At 44.2% G+C, this 17,921-nt stretch overlaps 1 long non-coding RNA gene across 1 annotated transcript; it reads left to right on the forward strand.

Annotated features, from left to right (window-relative positions):
* The first annotated feature begins 17,066 nt into the window (after positions 1–17,066).
* On the forward strand, positions 17,067–17,552 carry LOC143419136 (uncharacterized). The gene is made up of 2 exons (XR_013099114.1): positions 17,067–17,256; positions 17,341–17,552. It is a non-coding gene; the product is annotated as an uncharacterized LOC143419136 (long non-coding RNA).
* The last annotated feature ends 369 nt before the right edge of the window (positions 17,553–17,921 follow it).

Raw genomic sequence — 17,921 nt, forward strand, 5'->3', positions numbered from 1 at the left:
AGTTCACTAAGTCCAGAAAGTCCTTAGCCAGGGGCTTCCCCGGGCAGCAGACGTGTATATTAAAATCACCAAGTAAAAGGATCTGGTCATACCGTGATGCACAGTCAGCAAGAAACTCTGAGAACTCGGATAAAAACTCCTTGTTATATTTTGGGGGCCGATAAACAATCGCACACAACAGCGAAGACGAGTGGCCCAGTTCACACAAACAGAGTTCAAAACTGGTGTGGCGTGTTGATGGGGATAGCTGCTTAAAGTCAAGCTGTGCCTTAAAAACAACAGCTAGCCCTCCTCCGCGACCAGAAACTCTCGGAACACTAAAAAAGGCACAGCCAGGCGGCAGTAATTCAGAAAAGGCACTTAACTCACCGGGTGGAATCCAAGTTTCAGTCAAGCAAAGAAAATCCAGTGCATGGGAAGTGAAAAATTCCTTCAAAATGAATGTCTTATTTGCCACCGATCTGGCGTTAATTAATCCCAACCTGAGAGGAATTGGCTCGGGAGCTTCCGAGGCAGCAACAACCAGATCCACAGGTCGGAGGTTTGTTTGGTCCACTCCACGCCAACGCAGATGTCGGAGAGGAGAGGGTTTTGCAGAACCCTTCTCGAGAGATCCCACAACAGGAACCAAGCAGGAGTCCACCGGGTCCAAAGCATGCAACGGCACCAAGAGTCGCGGGCAGGATCGACAAATTGAGCGAAGCTCATGAGGAAAACAAGAGATCCTGAGTCTCAGTTTGACAAGGCGACCTCCACGGTTACCCCGTCTCCTGCGTCGCTTCCGCACATCCAGTGGCAATGGTAAGGAGCGCCAGTGAGGTGGTGTTACTTCCAAATCGGGAGGCAGAAAGCCTTGGTTGTCATTTCCAAACCGAGCTAAAGCTTGGGTAGATAAGCCTATTTCCAATAATGTCTGGCGATCATAAAACAATGTAGGGCTGACATGTTGCACAAAATTGACTAAAAACAATAAAATAAAACAAATAGAAGAGAGCGATAGACGGCATGCCAAACACACAGGTGCCATCTTTCACAGTTGATGGTTCATTTATATAATTGTTACCAGAGTCATTATTAGAAGCCTTTTATTCCCAGATTTTAGATTATTAAGAATTAAAGAGACAAAGCTCAAGAAACCTCGAACCTTGACCAATTCAGGGGGTGTGGGGCCTTTTTTAGCCGTCATAGTGTGAGAGGTGGGGCACACCCAGGATAGGTTGTTCGTCTGTCGAAGGACAAATGCAGAGTTTGACACAGCACGGACCCACACAGCGTGCGATTATATTGCAACAGTTTTATTTACACAGTGTGTTAAATGCTAGATGCTTTCCTCCAGGCAGCTCAGCCACAGAGTTTCCTGGTTGGCACCTTAATGACTTTGGACAGCTTTCCAGCTGTCCCTGCACACACACTGGTCGTCTGGTTCACTATAAAAGAGGAGCATTCATTAATGAAATCCCTTCCACCTGGCCCTCAGCTTCCTTGGAAAGCTGGAGTACACAGGGAGAACATTAATACTCCACACAAACCTGGCCAGTGGATTCAAACACAGGATCATGCTGCGAGGTGGTGGTAACTACTATTCTATGGTTAGACTGATCATGATTTAAGTTAGTTACAGAAATAAAGTGTCAGTAATTGAAAGGTTGAGGACCTGAATGTAGACTCAGGCTTGCTCGTCTAGAACAGAAAGGCACCCATATTTGTACAGGAATAGGTTTATACCTGGAGAAATGTCCAAAACACAAAGTTCCTCGGGTGAATGTAATAAACAAAGGTCCAACAAAAGAAAGACAACGTGACTCTTGAGGCACACAAGGATTTAAAAAACAAATAAAAACAAACAAAAAAACTCCAATGTGACAAGGAACAACGTAAACACCGAATTATAAATACCCTCATAAACACTGAGGGCCAATAAGAGGAATAGGACACAGGAGGACGACAAAACACAGGTGAGCAGAATCCAGGAAAATAACAGACAGGAAGTAAAACTAGTAACAAGAGACACAGGAGAAAATACAAAATAAAACAGGAAATGGTTAACTGAGTCACTGAATATGGGGAGCTTGGGATGCGCATGGACCCCGAGAACTAATAACTAAATGGAATAAAACTGCAACTAAAACCTAATAGAAACTGAGAGGACAGAATATCAGTGACTAAAACAAATAAGTAAAACACCTGGGCCCTATTTCAGGAAGCCGGTTTAGAAAACTCAGAGTGAAAAACGATACTCAGGGTTGAGTAACCCCGAACTGTCCAACTCGGAATATTCGGTTTCAGAAAGGCTGATAACAATTAGTTCAATCAACGCGGAGTTGCTTTAACCCCAAATTAAGCGCGCGCACGAGGATACATAAAGCCCTGATTAGTGGAGCACAGATTAAGCGAGTCACCATGGAGACGGAGGGAAAGAAGGCGCGGTCAATGTATTTTACAGCGCTTGAGGCCGAAATTCTGATGGCAGCATATGCCGATAACATGCAAATTTTGCAGAAAAAAAGTAACACAGCCTCAGCTGCAAAAGAAAGGGAGCATGCATGGCAAAACATAGCCGACAGAGTCAATGCGTGAGTGTTAATTTAAACATTGATCTAGGGATTTCCACCCATTTAACACGTTATTTTATTATATTTTATTTTATTTTTTATTTCATACATTTTATTTTGTGATGTGATGTGAGCGCAGGTGCAACCCAACAGGCCCCAAACGTTCCTGGCAGCAAGTAAATATAAAAATATAGTCCAAACAGGTAAGGTGTAATTGTATTATGAGCCATAGTGCTTGGTCTGTTTGTCCGATGTAAATCAATTGCAGTTAGAGGCTACATTAATTTCCCCTCTGTAAGCACTTATTGAAATTATCTGAGCATTACAAGTACATATTTGCTTACTCTGTATGCTCAAATGTGACCCGTTATGGCCACTAGAAAAAAAGCGGAGGCCCGAAAAACAGGTGGGGGTCCTCCACCACCACCACTCACAGAGCCTGGCCACTTGGCTTCCACATTTGTGATAATGTTGGCAGCATCACATATGATCTTCACAGTGCAGAGAACACAAATTAGCATCCATTACTAATAATGAAATAATTTGTTAGTTTGAAATGCTACAGGGAACTATGTACCTGTACATTAATGCTGTGGAAAGACTTCCTGTTCACATAGTCTCCTTCATTTACTGAAGGAGCAATGATTGGAATGTGAGTACCATCTATACAGCCAATCACGCCTGGGAACCGTGAAAATAAATGTAAAATTTAAGTAGTAGTTCAAAAATATGTTCATCCTGCTACCTGCAATTTTGTGGCATCCCTCTTTGATAAATCTTGTGGGTCTATGACCGGGGAACACCACAAACGAGTACAGGAGACGTTTCAGTGCAACTGTAACATTCCTGACTGCCCGACAGACGGTAGCCTTGGAAACGTGCTCAGCGTCACCAATATTATACAGAAAGCTCCCGTTTGCAAAAAAAACGAAGTGCGATACAAATAATATGTACAGAACTGAGAGGATGTCCACGATGTGTCACATGAGCAATATTAGTCCTGAGGATGTTATTCAAATAAATTGTAGATTGTGCTGAAAAACGGTAATGTTCACACAGGAAATCATCAGGAAATGATAAAATGTCCAAACGCGCTCTAATCACTCTCTCCCGGCGGAGAGCTCTGCGGAGAATTTGGGCTTCAACATCTACTGGCTCTTCAAGGAAGGGACACGCCATGTCTGACACTTCCTACAGTCAGGTTTCCGACAAAGAGGCGGAGAACGTCAGGGTTAGTTGAAGTAAACCTGCTAGGGGGCAGGTTAGCTTCACGGAGTGTGTCGTCATAGTAACTCACTCAGAATTAATCTAAACTCGCTTTGTGAAACCGAAAACCCAGAGTTTTCGTTAACTCAGGGTATACTTACTCAGAGTTTGCACTAAACCGGCTTCCTGAAATAGGGCCCTGGAACTAAGAAACCGTACAGTATATCAATAAACAGACCCTAAACAGCAGACAAAGAAGCACTAAGATTTGGAAACCTGAATACCTAAGAGTACCTAAGAGTAGGAAATGTAAACTTCAACACTCCAAAGCCCACAGATAGGCACAACAAAACCCACGGACCACAACACAAAGTATGTAACTTTTCAAATGTTTTTGAAATGAGTTTCATATTAATGGCCAGACTTAAGCATAGAACATAGAACAGAAGAACATGAACAACCAACCAGATAAAACACAAACTTCATATTTTGTGATATGCAACTGCCATGAATAAAACATCCTGACTAACTAAATTAAAGAAAGTTTGAGCTGATTTCAAGTTTCACAGAAAAAGAGCATGAAAACTGCAGGTTTTACCTCACATTGTACTTTTGGAAACAAACCATAAGTAAGCCGGCAGTCTGAGAGCTGAAGTGCCTGTAGGCACAATACGATACTGTGAGGTCTTTAAGATGCAAATGGGCCTGATCATTTAGGACGTTAAGGAATATAAGAATATGAGATATGTGTGAAAATTTTCCCTTTAACTGCAGCGGGATTTCTTATTTTCAACATCTGACTTTAAAAAATCTAATAATTTACACCCAACCTTTGCATTTTGTGTTAATGGCGCTTCAGTTAGCACAGCCCATTATGTGAGGTGATAAAAAGTTATGCCCATATGTGAAGTTCCAGCTGTTGCTGGGTCACAGGTAAATGCAGAGAGCTGTTTACTTAAACTGAACCCACATCTGTTCCATCCTCCTTAAACACTTCTCTTCCATTGCAACGCCCACCCTGTTGTCCACAACAGGAAGTTGGGTTGTCTGCATGGTTTAAACAATCTCTCATTTTACTTTTTTATTTTTTACCTATTGAGCATCTTCTGATCTTCTTCCTTCAAACTGCAGCATTCCTCAGATTCACTGACAGGAACATGTTGTACATTTAATCAGCTCAATTATTATTCGCTCACACGCTGCACTCTGCTTGTTCTGTGTTATTTGTCCCTCTCTGACTTTCGGCCCTTCCTTTGCTGCATCTTTTCTCCTCTTCCCCTCCCCCTCAGGACCTCGTGGCTGTGCTCTGTTCATGTTTGTCAGTTCTATTGCGAAGAACGAGCTGTAGAGGATCTAAAGTCAGAGGTGGGGTGGGACCACTGCAGCGTTTGACCCGCTTTGCCCTCCCTGTCACCGGGTAGCCTTGGCGGAGCCCTCTGGGAGGTTCTGGATGTCTGACTGGGTCTTCATGGCATAAGCTTGGCTAGACAGTAATTGCCTGGCTCTGAGCTCCAAGATGGAGCTCTCTCCTGACAGCTGGTGGGTGGATGCTGCACACCAATTAGAAAAACAGAGTGAAGGTGAGAGACAGAGAAATAAGCGGGTTGGGGAGTGGGGTACACTAGGTTTCTGTGATTATATGAGAAAATGAGAGCTGCTGAAACACTGAGGAGAAAAGAGATCACAGTTTGTACTTTTACCCTTCAGAATCCTTGTTGCCATGATTGCCATGAGTGAGGAAGCGTCAACAAAATGCATGCACACACACACATACAGTACACGTTCCTCCTTCTCTCCAGGGCTGTAACTGCAGCATTTTTTTCTTACTAAGGACCTTGTCTTCAAAGCACACAAGCAGCTGAATTTTCTGCTGCTCACACAGTGAAAGTTAAAATGCTTATTCTAGACAAGCAAGAATGCACAAATGCACAGCTTGTGCACAATAAAAAGAAACAGCTTGGACAAAGAAAGCACACATTCCCATAAGTTACACTAATTTGATTTAGATTGTGAAAATCAGTCATGGAAATCTGTGTGAATCTTTCTGCAAGAAATACTGCATTTTAAATCATTCATAAGCAAATCAACTGTGTTAATGTTTATCAGTTATAATCATAAGGTTTTCAGGATTTATGTGTCGGGACATGGCCAGGAGCTATATAATTTTCAGAAGTATTCCTAAATGTTAAATGGACTGGTACTCTAGTGCCTACTGCAAGCTACATAAACACAATACTTTATTATATGCATTTCAGCATTTCCTAACTGAAATAAAACATTTAAAAAAATGATGGATCACCATTAAAAAAAATTAAAGCATAATGCAGTGATTTACAGATCTCTTGAACTCAGATTATATTAACAATAGAACAAAGAAAACACATACAATTTGAAAACTCAGGAAGTTGACCATTTTAAGAAAATTATTAGCTCACTTTGAATTTAATGGCAGCAACACATCTCAAAAATGGCTCAGACAGGACCATGAAGGGATGCTATGTTGCTGTGTAGCATCCCTCTTTCTTTTAACAACGGTGTGTAAACTTCTGTGAACTGAGGAGACCAGCTGCTGGACTGTGAGGAGAGGAACGTTGTCTAATTCTTATCTGATTTAGGATTTTAATTGCTTAATGATCCTGTATCATCTTCATCATGTATTTCATTTCTGCCAAAGGTTTTTAATTAGTGAAAGGTCTGGACTGTAGACAGGACAGTTCAACACCTGGATTCTTCTACTGCAAAAACATGCTGTTGTAATAGTAAGCTGCCTGGCATTATCCTGCTGAAATATGCAAGACTCACCCAAAAAGACATTGTTTAGAGCATATGTTACTCTAAAATCTGTGTATACAGTGGTCCATCATTTATCACAGGAGTTATGTTCTTAAAAATAACCCACGATAAGTGAAATCTGCGAAGTAGCCAACTTTATTTTTTTTTACAATTATTATAGATGTTTTAAGGCTGTAAAACCCCTCACTAAACACTTTATACAGTTTTCTCAGACAGGCATGAACATTTTAACACTTTTCTCTCTTGTTCAAACACTCTCAAAGTTCAAACCTTCGTAGAACAATAAATCCAGTATTATAGAATGTAACCAAAGATCAAACCCTGTTTGCAGGTCCAGAACATGGGAATAGAGCAGCTGTGAGAGAATTCAACATTAATGACTCAATGGTACAGAAGTGGAGGAAGAAAGAAGAATGAGCTAAGCAAAGTTTGACTTATCTGAATGTTTTATTTCGCTTAATGCGCCTTATAATCCAGTGTGCCTTATGGTCCGAAAAATATGGTAACTTCCACTTTCCTTTAACATGTCCAGAAGTCCAACTTTTTTCATGATGGTTAGCATCTTCCTCTGCCTTTCGGGTGCTTCTGCAGGTGCCTGTGACGGTGCAAAATGTTTTGTGGACAAAACTTACAAACATACAGTACAGCACTTCAAGTCACGCTGCTAGAGATCGAAGATTTATGTAAATGTGACAAGCTGAACACATTCTGTACTGTACAGGAGACACGGCACGCAGGAGATTGATTGAATGGTCTACAGCCAATCAGGATGAATTGAATTACTGATGCCTTTCCAGATGTTCAAGCCACCAATTCTGTAGTCACTAATGCACCTCCATACCATCCAAGTTTCAGGCTTTTGAACTGAGGACTGATAACAAGGCAGACAGAACATCTATATTCTCCAAAAACCTTTTTAGTAAACATGATTTGTTCTGTTTCTCACTGAAAAAAGAGGCGTAGATACCGATGCTGTGGCTGCTCTCCTTCTCCGACAGCCTATCACCTGGTATTTCTACCCCACCCTTGAGACTCTGACACAGCAAATCCCCTTGCAACTTCACCTATGGACATACCTTTATTATTTAACTGGACTACTTGCGCAACCCTCAGCTGACTGCTTGTACCTTCTTATGGACACTGCCAATATTCAAATTTGAAGAAATGAGTCACACTGGATTATTTGAGAGCAGTCGTCTTTGGGCACGTTTCCTTGAGGTAAAGTACTTCAGTGTTTCACCATGAAGTGAACACTATAAAAATATAAGCACAAGAAATTATAATTAATGGACGGACCAGCCTTGAAAATTAAATATATATATATATATATTTATAAGTATTGACAGACTCCAGACACTCCTTTCCAGCTTTTTGTCTTTCACACAGAGACATTCCAGCAGAGAGACATAATCTCTTCCGCATGTCCTGGATTTACTCCCTCCCAGCTGGACCTGACTAAACCACCTCGACTGCTTTGTTTTAAAGTTGAGGAGCAGCAGCAGGTCGACACTGAGCCACTCCTCAATGACCAAGCTTCTCGGTCTAGGGCACATGGTGGGGATGGGAATGTTGCTGGAGCAGCAAATCGACAGCTTCACTTTCACAGTAAACTCTGTCTTCACCACAACAGATCAGTACAGCATCCACTGTTGACACTGTGCTAATCAGTCTGTCAATCTCAAGTTCCTTCTGTCCCTCTAAGGGTCCTATTCAGTGAACAAGATACCTAAACTCCTCCACTGGCATGAGCATCTCATTCCCAATCCGGATTAACTACTGTGTGCTTTCTTTAAAAAAATTCAGTCTGTATGCTGTAATAATTTTAAAGTCTTCCAGCGCTTGCACTTTTGAGCCTTAAGGGTGTTTTTGAAGCTGAGTTCAGAGATGGCAGTTGTTGAAAAATCTTGATACAAACTGAACCACGGGTGTCTACCTCTACACCTCTATAAGTCTGAAACATTAAATTTACTTCTATTTATAACTCTCTGAGGAGCTGAGCTGAATAACCTCTCGGTTTTAAACCAGAGAAAAGGAACGTGAGTGGCCAGTTTCATGCCCTGCTATGAGTAACTATCCTCTGAAAACTGATTCGATGGAATTCAATCCAGCACGTAGGTATGTCAAGAGTGATATGCAATAAGGAATGTATATCAAAGTCTACGAAGAAATCCCATCAAACACAGTTATATTTGATCATTTTTATATGTGGGAGAATCAGGATAAATGAATGCGTGTACGGTCAGATGGTACACAATCTGAGTTTATTCCCCAGATAACATGATCATTTGTCATGACCACAGTATGTGGTACTGGTGGATTCTTCTTCAAGGTAAACAGTGTTGTATGACTGAAACTTTGATATGAGTCTGGATGGTTAACTAAATTAAAAAAAAGATAATGTTTTTAAAGACACATTCTTCAGAGTGATGGGTTAGTGACTATTTGTTGAATGAAAACTATTGTGCGATTGTATCAATAAACTATGATATGAGGAGTTGCTTAGTTGTTAAAATAGCAAAAGAGTTTCACGGAAGAGTTCATCAATGTCCATTTTATAAACTCACATGACTGATTTCTTTTTTGTAGAAACTGTTTCCTGGTTATTCCTGCCAAAGTCAGTTTCCTTCAGTTCATTTATGAGATATATCATCTTATAAAATCTAATTAAGATTATTAATCTCTGGCTCTCCTCCACAGTGTGTCTTTGGTCCTCTATCTCTCTTCTCACCCCAAGCTGTCACAGCAGATGCTCCTCCCTGAGCCTGGTTCTGATGGAGATTTTCATTCTATCAAAACTGAGTTTTTCCTTCCTACTGTCGCTAAGAGCTTGCTCATAGGGGGTCATCTGATTAACGGGGTTTCTCTCTATTATTGTAGGGTCTTTACTTTATATTATGAAGTGCCTTAAAGGTGACTGCTTGAAGGCCTTTAAGGATTTGGGGCTATTTAAATTGAACTAATTAAATTGAACTAATCTCCACTAACACTTGTTTTAAAACTTCAGATTCATGGAAAAGAAGGTCTGAGCAAAAGATTAACACTTCTCAGGCCGAGATTATATTCAGTTACAAAATATTATCAGTGAAATATAATACATTATAATATACACGGAAAGCTGGAGAACTGACGGACGAGTAATTATACATCCTTGAAGTCTGCTTGGACGAGTCTGCAGACTTCCGCACTCACTGTCTGATGATCAGCTTTGCGTCACAGGGTCCCAAGCAGACCCCAGTGTACTTGTGGATGTAAAAGTATAAATTAACATTTGCAACTGTGTGTTGTATATGAATCATCTGGATTAAAAAATGAAAACATACTAACTGAACGTGACTATTTTATGTTTCTTTTAAGAAGTACAATCTTGATAGGCATATTTCACTTCTGACAAAAAATCACACACGCACGCACACTCGTTTTCATATCTTAGTGAGGACATCTCATTGACATAATGCTTTACCTAGCTGCTTACCCTAGCCTTAGCCATCAAAAAGGAATGCCTAATCCTAACCCTTAGACTAAACCTAACCATAACCCAATTGTAACCCTGACACTAAAACCACATTTTGAGTATCAAAAATCCCTTCAAACTCTTAGGGACGGGCATTTTGTCCCTATAGGTGACTGCTAGTCACCACAAGTATAGTAACATGACAATTTTTCTGTCCACTAAGATGTCTAAACATGTACACACGCACACACACACACACACACACACACACACACACACACACACACACACACACACACACACGGGTAAGGTTCTTTAGAACAGAGTGTGTCACTGAGGACCTAGTCACACTTTAAAGTGGAACAACACTTTTCCTGGTACATAAACTCTCCCGTTCTTCCCTGCAGACTCACAGTTTTCTGTCACAGAGGACCTGAACTGTATTCCAAAGCAGAGAAACACTTTACTTTTGTGTGCACTAGATTCACAGTTCAGATCACACACTATCATGCAGCAGCTATAACTGATCACGCAGTCCCTCTGCTCACTTTTTTGTCCTCTCTAGTGTGTACAAAGTGCAGGAGCAGAAGCTCCTCCCAAATCAATAAGCTACTGATCCTATCACTTAGGAGAGCGTCTGCCCACAACTTGTGGCCATATGAGCTGTGGACAGCTCGTATGGGAAACATCTGCATAAACCGACCTACTGCAGATCTCTCCTTCTTTCATTATTCATGAACAACATTCTGAGATACTTAAGTTCCTTCTCTTGAGACAGCAACTCTTTCACCACCCAGATTTGGCACTCCACTCTTTTTTGGCTGAGAACCATGGCCTCCGACAGGTGCAGGTGTTATCACTGCCACCACACACTGTATCTGTCTGCACACTGCTCCAGTGCAAGCTGGAGGTCATTGCTAAGTGATGCCAGCAGACAGCATTACTTACAGTTTTTTACAGACGCTAGGACACATTTCCCAATACTTAGGTCACGTTTGCAAAACTCCTCACACAGTGAGCACAACAGAAGTCTATGTGGGCTAAACTGAGGACCAGTTATCATTGTCTTGGCTCAAAATGCATTCAATGACTACATCTCTCAAATTTCATGAATCATCTTCTCACTCAGACACAACAACTGCCAAAAAGCTTTGTACGTACAGGACATTTTGCATGTGCTTACATACTCTTTTCAAAACTGTTAAACTTATGGTCAAAACAATAACACAATGCAAAACTTGAAAAGACAGCAAAATCCAACGGCAATATTTTATTGAAACATATTTTAAATCTAACAATGCAGTTTAACCAGCCACAGCTTGTTCTCATTGTAGATGAACATCTACACAGGTGTTACTCCTTCAATTTTTCAACTCCTTCAATTCTGGCAGCCAGAAGATTCTTTCCTAGGTGTATTACCCTAGATGACATAAGATGTGATGTGGATGAGAACCTGTGGCCAAATGGAGGAGACCGAGTAGATTAGCATTACTATTGTATGTGTATCAGTGGATGGTGTGTATACAAATTCTTGTATTTTGGGATTACTTAGTGCAAAAAAATAAAAATACATAAACATAAATACATGATGTCTGATTCATTCCAGTAACATATATTGAAATTATAAACAGAGATGTTTCCTTGTTTTACACAGGAAAACACTGTGTAATGCTACATGTTGTTAGTGTTTTTTAGGTCATTGTTTTGTGGGTGACAAAGTGTGTTTGTCGGCTGTCAACCTTTGCTAGTGTTCTGGAGGAATGTGTTCATTTGAGACCTGAATGAAGTGTTTTGGTAGTTGTAGTGCATTTTGAATTTGAAATGAACTGCTTTGCCAGGCTGACGGTCAGTTAGGAGAAATGTGTGAAGAGTTTTGCAAAAGTGACTTAAGTATTGAGAAATGTGTCCTAGCGTCTGTAAAAAACTGTAAGTGCATGATTCTGAAACCACTGAACATAACAACCCACATCTGCTGACAAATATGCATGGATTGATGGATCGTGTCTTCTCAGTGGTGAACTGTTTCTCTGCAAGGTTTGTTTTTCCACCGTAGAGAGGTTTGTAAGTGTACAACTACTAAATGTGGTCTATATTTAATTGATTAGAAAACTAGAAAATATAGTCCATGTCCAAATTTATGTTCAGACTTGTTTGGAAGTGTTGGAATCATCGGTGATTGACAAGATCCATAATTAAACTTTCACACAAGCAGGAGAGCAGGTGTCACAATCTTAAGATTTTTGGAGTACAAAAACCTGGCAGAGTAATAACTGACATGTACTTTTGGCTGGGACACCATATTATAAATAAACAAGGGAAGCATTTATTTCAAATATGTCTTCCTTGGTGATTTTAAAGTAAGTGTTCATTTTAAAATTATTTATTTTGGGGAGATTTCAGATTGAGTCACAATAAACTCATTGAAGCCTATTAGTGACTGAAGGCAGGACTTTAACCTTAACTTAAAAATGTGACTTTGAATTATTTCTTATCGTTCCTACGTCTAACCCTTTGTACTCTTCAACACTTTAACCTCTACAAATGTGAAAAGGTTACTGACAAAGTAAATGTTAGACAAATGCTCAACATGAATGAACAAATAAATAACAAATAAACCGTTATTTTTTTAATGTGATAAAAAAAAAAGCTGGATGAATTTGTGACAGCAGCAATATGTCTTAGGGTTATTTTATCAGCAAGTTTAAAAAACGACCCCAAAAAACACCAACTTAGTCTGGGTTAAAATCATGCATGAAACATTCAAGGTGATAATGACGGCATAAAAGGAGTTTTCATATCCAGCTCGATAAAAAGGTCAGAGGGAAAAGCATTCAAACATGGCTGTCTTTTTTCAGACCTGTACCTAGTTTGAGTTAAATCAAAACACGCTGCCTGATTATCTTGCTTTTTACCTGGGTGAAATTTTGCATTTAATTACTTTTTAATCTTTTCTGACACATGTCATAAACGTATCATTGGAAATGTTTGTATGCTGCTCTGATGTATGTGTGAAACCATACAGACACAGAAACCATTTAGCACAGCTTCATGTCCTCACATATGGGTTCCAGTAACACCCTTCACCTCAATTTTTGGCTTAACCCCAGTAGTCAGCTCCACAATGGGATAGGTAACACATGAGGCAACACAGCTGTTGAATGTGATGAATGTGTCGTGATATTTAACAGTTAAGACATTGCTCTATAAGGATTATTCATATTTTCTGGAATAACCTTGACTTGAGCATTTTTCCCTCACATAAAGATATATTACATCTCAATGTACTGCAATGCCACAATGCTTGCACTATTGTGAAATCAAAATGCTTTTTTGACCCCTGCCACATGCTGAATTTTGTCATTTTATGTTTGTCCATGTTTTTAAATCCAGGTCTACTGTACTTCAGTCTGGACTTACACAATAATCACTACACTGTGAATCTGAAGAAATACAAAGTCATGCACATATTTTTTTTTCATGCATGACATTTCACGGATGTAATCAAACTGATGTGCACGCTCATGAATTTGCAGCATTTCCATATGTTAGTATCTCATTAAATCCTCGCTAACAAATTCTTAACACGTCAGGATTTATTTTTTACTACTCGTGCCTGAGTCAAGTACCAGCCATTGACTTAAATCAAGTTGACAGAGCATATTTCTGTAGTCATGAGTCATGATGACTCGATGACTTTGAACTTAGAAGCAGAAGAAGAGGAGAGTGCAGAGGTGGTTGACAACAGCAGTCACACACTGTTAACCCTTGTGCGCCCGCCTGTTCTCGGGGCGTGGGTCGTGGTGACCCCCGAGGGGCGTGTGTGTTGTTATTAGGATGGTATTGATGATGATGATGATGATGATGATGATGATGATGATGATGATGATGGTGGTGATGGTGGTGATGGGGGGGGTCGTGGCAACCCCCTCGGGGCATATGTGTGTTATGATGACAACGCCCTGGCTTCGAGCATGGGGCGCGCGAGCGCTTTGCCCAGTCGCTCGAGGAAGAGCCTTCGCTTCTTGAGCTTCCATCCCCATCCAGTCGGGGTGAATTTCCCTCCACATCACAAACGCCGACCATGTTGTGGAAAAGGGCCACTGGCCACCTGCGGGTCTTTCTCCTGCAGCTGTACGTGCTCACGACCTTGTCCAGGTTGTCGACGCCTCCCTTGGTGCGGTTGTAATGCAGCACCAAGGGTGGTTTTGCGCTGCTTCTGTTGCTGCCGCTGCTTCTGTTGCTGCCGCTGCTTCTGTTGCTGCTGCCTTTGCTGTTGCTGCTGCTGATGATGCTGTTGCTGATGGGGCGGCTAGGCCGGGGCTCGGGGCCGGAGCGATGGTGGTAGCGAGGAGCGGTGGTGAGGAGCAGCACGTTCTTGTTCTTCTTGGCCACGTAGGAGAGGATGATTGTGTCGGGCCCTCTTATTCTTCCTCCTCCTCCTCCTCCTACTCGTCCCGCGGAGCCGCCGAGTACTACGGATTTGACGGAGCCCACGGCCCTGCCCTTGACGCAGCGCAGCTCTCTGGGGATCTCGGGTCTGTTCGATCACAGAGTGCCCAGCACGGTGTGGCCTCCTTTGCGAAAGAGCCTGTCGGCGAGCTCGCACGAGGTGAAAAAGTTGTCGCACGTGACGTTGCGTCCCGGCGTCAATCCCTTGGTGAGGTCCACGACCACTCGAGTGGCCAGGTGCTTTTCGGGAGGGCCGCGCTTGTCGGGCTTGCCGGGCTTGCCGGGCTTGCCGGTGTAGACTTGCATCTTCCATGCGTAGCTGGAACGCGCGTTGCACGCCACCCATATCTTGATCCCGTACCTGGCCGGTTTGCTGGGCATGTACTGTCTGAACGGACACCATCCTGATGGCGAGAGAGGGTGAGAGAGAGAGGGAGAGGAGAGAGAGAGGGAGAGACGTGAGTAAAAGCACATGTAAAAGCACAGCCGCAGAACCCGACGACGACAATAGCAGAAAGCTAGTGTTGTCGTTGTTCCCGCTCCTCTTCCTCCTCTCATCCGCACGCCACAGCCACAGCCACAGCCACAGCCACACACACACACACACACACACACACACACACACACGCACACACAAACACACACACACACACACCACGTACCTCTGAACGGCACCAGTCTCTCGTCGACGGTGACCTCCGGTCCCGGGCGGTACATGGCGGGAAACCTCGCGCACCACTCGTCCCACACGGCTCTGATGGGGGCCAGTTTGTCGTAGCTATCGCTGCCGCCGCCGCCCTCGCCTCGCCTGGCTCGTCTGGTCTCTCTGTCGTCGAAGCGCAGCGCGCTCGAGTAGGCTCAAAAGGTCTTGAGCGGCATCGTGGCTCTGAACACGGACCTGCCGCTCTCGGCGTCCCAGAGGCTCTCGCAGGCCTCTCCCCGCGACCTGTACACGCCGGCGAGCACGAGCAGCCCCACGTAGGCTCGGAACTCGACGCGTCCCATTGGCTTCCATCCGTCGATGGCGGGCCTGCACCTGTCCGCTTCCAGGTTGGTCATGGCGATCACCGAGTCCTCTATCTCCGGCGGGAAGTAGGCCATGAACGAGGAGGCCTCGTCTCGCGCCGCCGCCACGGCCTCTTCGGTGGGGCCTCGTCCTCGCAGGTCGAGGTCGTCGTTGTTGTCGTCGTCTTCTTCCTCCTCTTTGTTGTCTTCGTCGTCGTCTTCTTCTTCCTCCTCTTCATCGTCATCGTCTTCCTCCTCTTCGTCGTCATCGTCTTCCTCCTCTTCGTCGTCATCGTCTTCCTCCTCTTCGTCGTCGTCGTCTTCTTCTTCTTCTTCGTCTTAGTCTTTGTCTTCATAGTCTTCGTCTTCTTCTTCTTCATCGTCATCATCGTCATAATCGTCGGCTACATCTGCGTCGCGAGTTTCACCGAGATCGCAATGCCCGCGATCGCGCCTAGGATCATCAACGCCACCTGAAGCACGGCCGGCGTCCTCCCGCCAATGCTCCGAAACCCCCCGCCCGCAGTCGACGTCTTCTTTGTTATCTTTGTCTGCTGCTTCTTCTTCTTCTTCTTCTTCTGTGTCTTCGTCTCCTTCTGTGCCTTTCGGCTCGCCTTGCGAGCCATCAGCCTGGCATAATTGCAACCGAATTTCTTGGCCGTGATCGCGTAGTCCGCGTGCACCGCCCGGTAAACCATGGTCCGCTACCTCGTCGTCTTCGCCCTCCTGCTCCTCCGAGCAGCGCTCCTCCTCTGCGAGCGTTCAGGCTGTCGAGTCGTTATCCTCCTCGGCCTCTTGTTCTTCCTCCTCCTCCTCCTCCTCCTCCTCCTCCTTCTCCTCCGAGTTCTCCGAGTTCTTCGTCTTCTTCGTCTTCTTCTTTCTCGTTGGCACCTTGTTGCCGTTGTTGTTGTTGTTGTTGTACAGCAAGCGCCACCACCTCTGTAACCTGTAACCCCGACGCGCTTAGTACCCGCCATCCACGCTCTTATCATCTCGCCGCGCGACGCGCTGTGCTTTCACCGGGGTGTTTCTCGACCACCTTTTACACGACTTTATCATCCACGCTTGCACGTGTGTTCTCTGTCAAACTCGCTTCTCTCTCTCTCTCCCTCCCTCTCTCTCTCTCTCTCTCTCTCTCCCATCCCATCCCCTCGGGGGATCTCGCGACCCCAATCTCCTCCCTCCCTCCGTGGGGGACCCGCATCCCCCGACCCCGCCCTCCCATCCCATCCCATCCCCTCGGGGGATCTCGCGACCCCAACCTCCTCCCTCCCTCCGCGGGGGACCCGCATCCCCCGACCCCGCCACTCTCCCCCTGGCGGGTGCATCCGGGTTAATTGCAGGGCTTCTTTAAACCTCAGTGAGAAGCTCAAAGTAAACAGTTATTTGTACATTGTAAACTGTAAAAGTAGGTTTAACTAAAACCGAGGAGGTGATGCGAAACAGTTAATTTCCTGCTATCAACAAGTTGTAGATGCACGTGAGCTTTATCTGAAACCCATACTGGCCTTAACAATATGCCATAAAAGCTGTTTTCAGTATACAGACAACATCATTTGTCTACTGTGTCTCTTCCCCCAGGGATTAATGGTATTCCTGTCACGGCCAGGCGGATCAGCTGCACGCTGATCAGCCCTCTCTGTTTCTCTTCCTCTTCTCTCTCGCCGGGGCGGAACTCACTGTGGGTTCATGCCCTTGGTCCACGCCCTCGGGAGATGAGACCCAGGTGTCTCATTAAGGGGAGCAGCATTTAAGCCAGGAGGTGACTGCTGTTCGTCGCTGGATCGTTGTCTACCACGCGTTAGTAAAGTCAAAGCTACAGCAAGTTTAGTGAAGAGTGTTTTCCTCTGTGCATCGTCCTTAACCCTGTCTCCCTGTCTACAGAACCTCTTGGATTTTTCCCCGTGTGTTTCCCGTGTGGCAGTGTTGGAGTGTGAACCTGTGATCGTGTGAGTGGATATTCTGAAGAACGTATGCTTTCCCTTGGACTTCCCTGGAGACCCCTTCTTCCCCCACTCAGCTGTATATAACACCCCCCTGCACATTCTTGTATATACACCTGGTGACTTGTAAATAAACTCTTCTTGTAAGCATCAGTACCGGAGTCCTGCGCTTGAGTCCTCCTTCCAACCGTAACAATAACGATCCAGCCATCATGGACTCAGCGGACTCAAACCCCACCCAGCAACCCGTCCTCACCCCGGAGGCAATTCTGGAATGCCACGAACACATGCTTCGGCACATAAATCAACAACTGGCCGCACTCACTCAAGCCCTCGCCCAACGTCCACCGTCGGTAAGCCCACCCTCACCCCCTCCGTCTGTTTCTCCTCAGCTATCGGCTCCCAGTCCCTCTGCAGCCGCTCCGCCTGTTTCCCCCACGCCGGCCCCCACAGAACCACCGGAGCGATCGTTACCAGCGCCGGAGCCTTTCTCGGGTGAGTTCGATAAATGTGGTGGATTTT

This window comes from Maylandia zebra, linkage group LG6 (genome assembly GCF_041146795.1).
Source record: "Maylandia zebra isolate NMK-2024a linkage group LG6, Mzebra_GT3a, whole genome shotgun sequence".
In the NCBI taxonomy this organism is placed as follows: domain Eukaryota; kingdom Metazoa; phylum Chordata; class Actinopteri; order Cichliformes; family Cichlidae; genus Maylandia; species Maylandia zebra.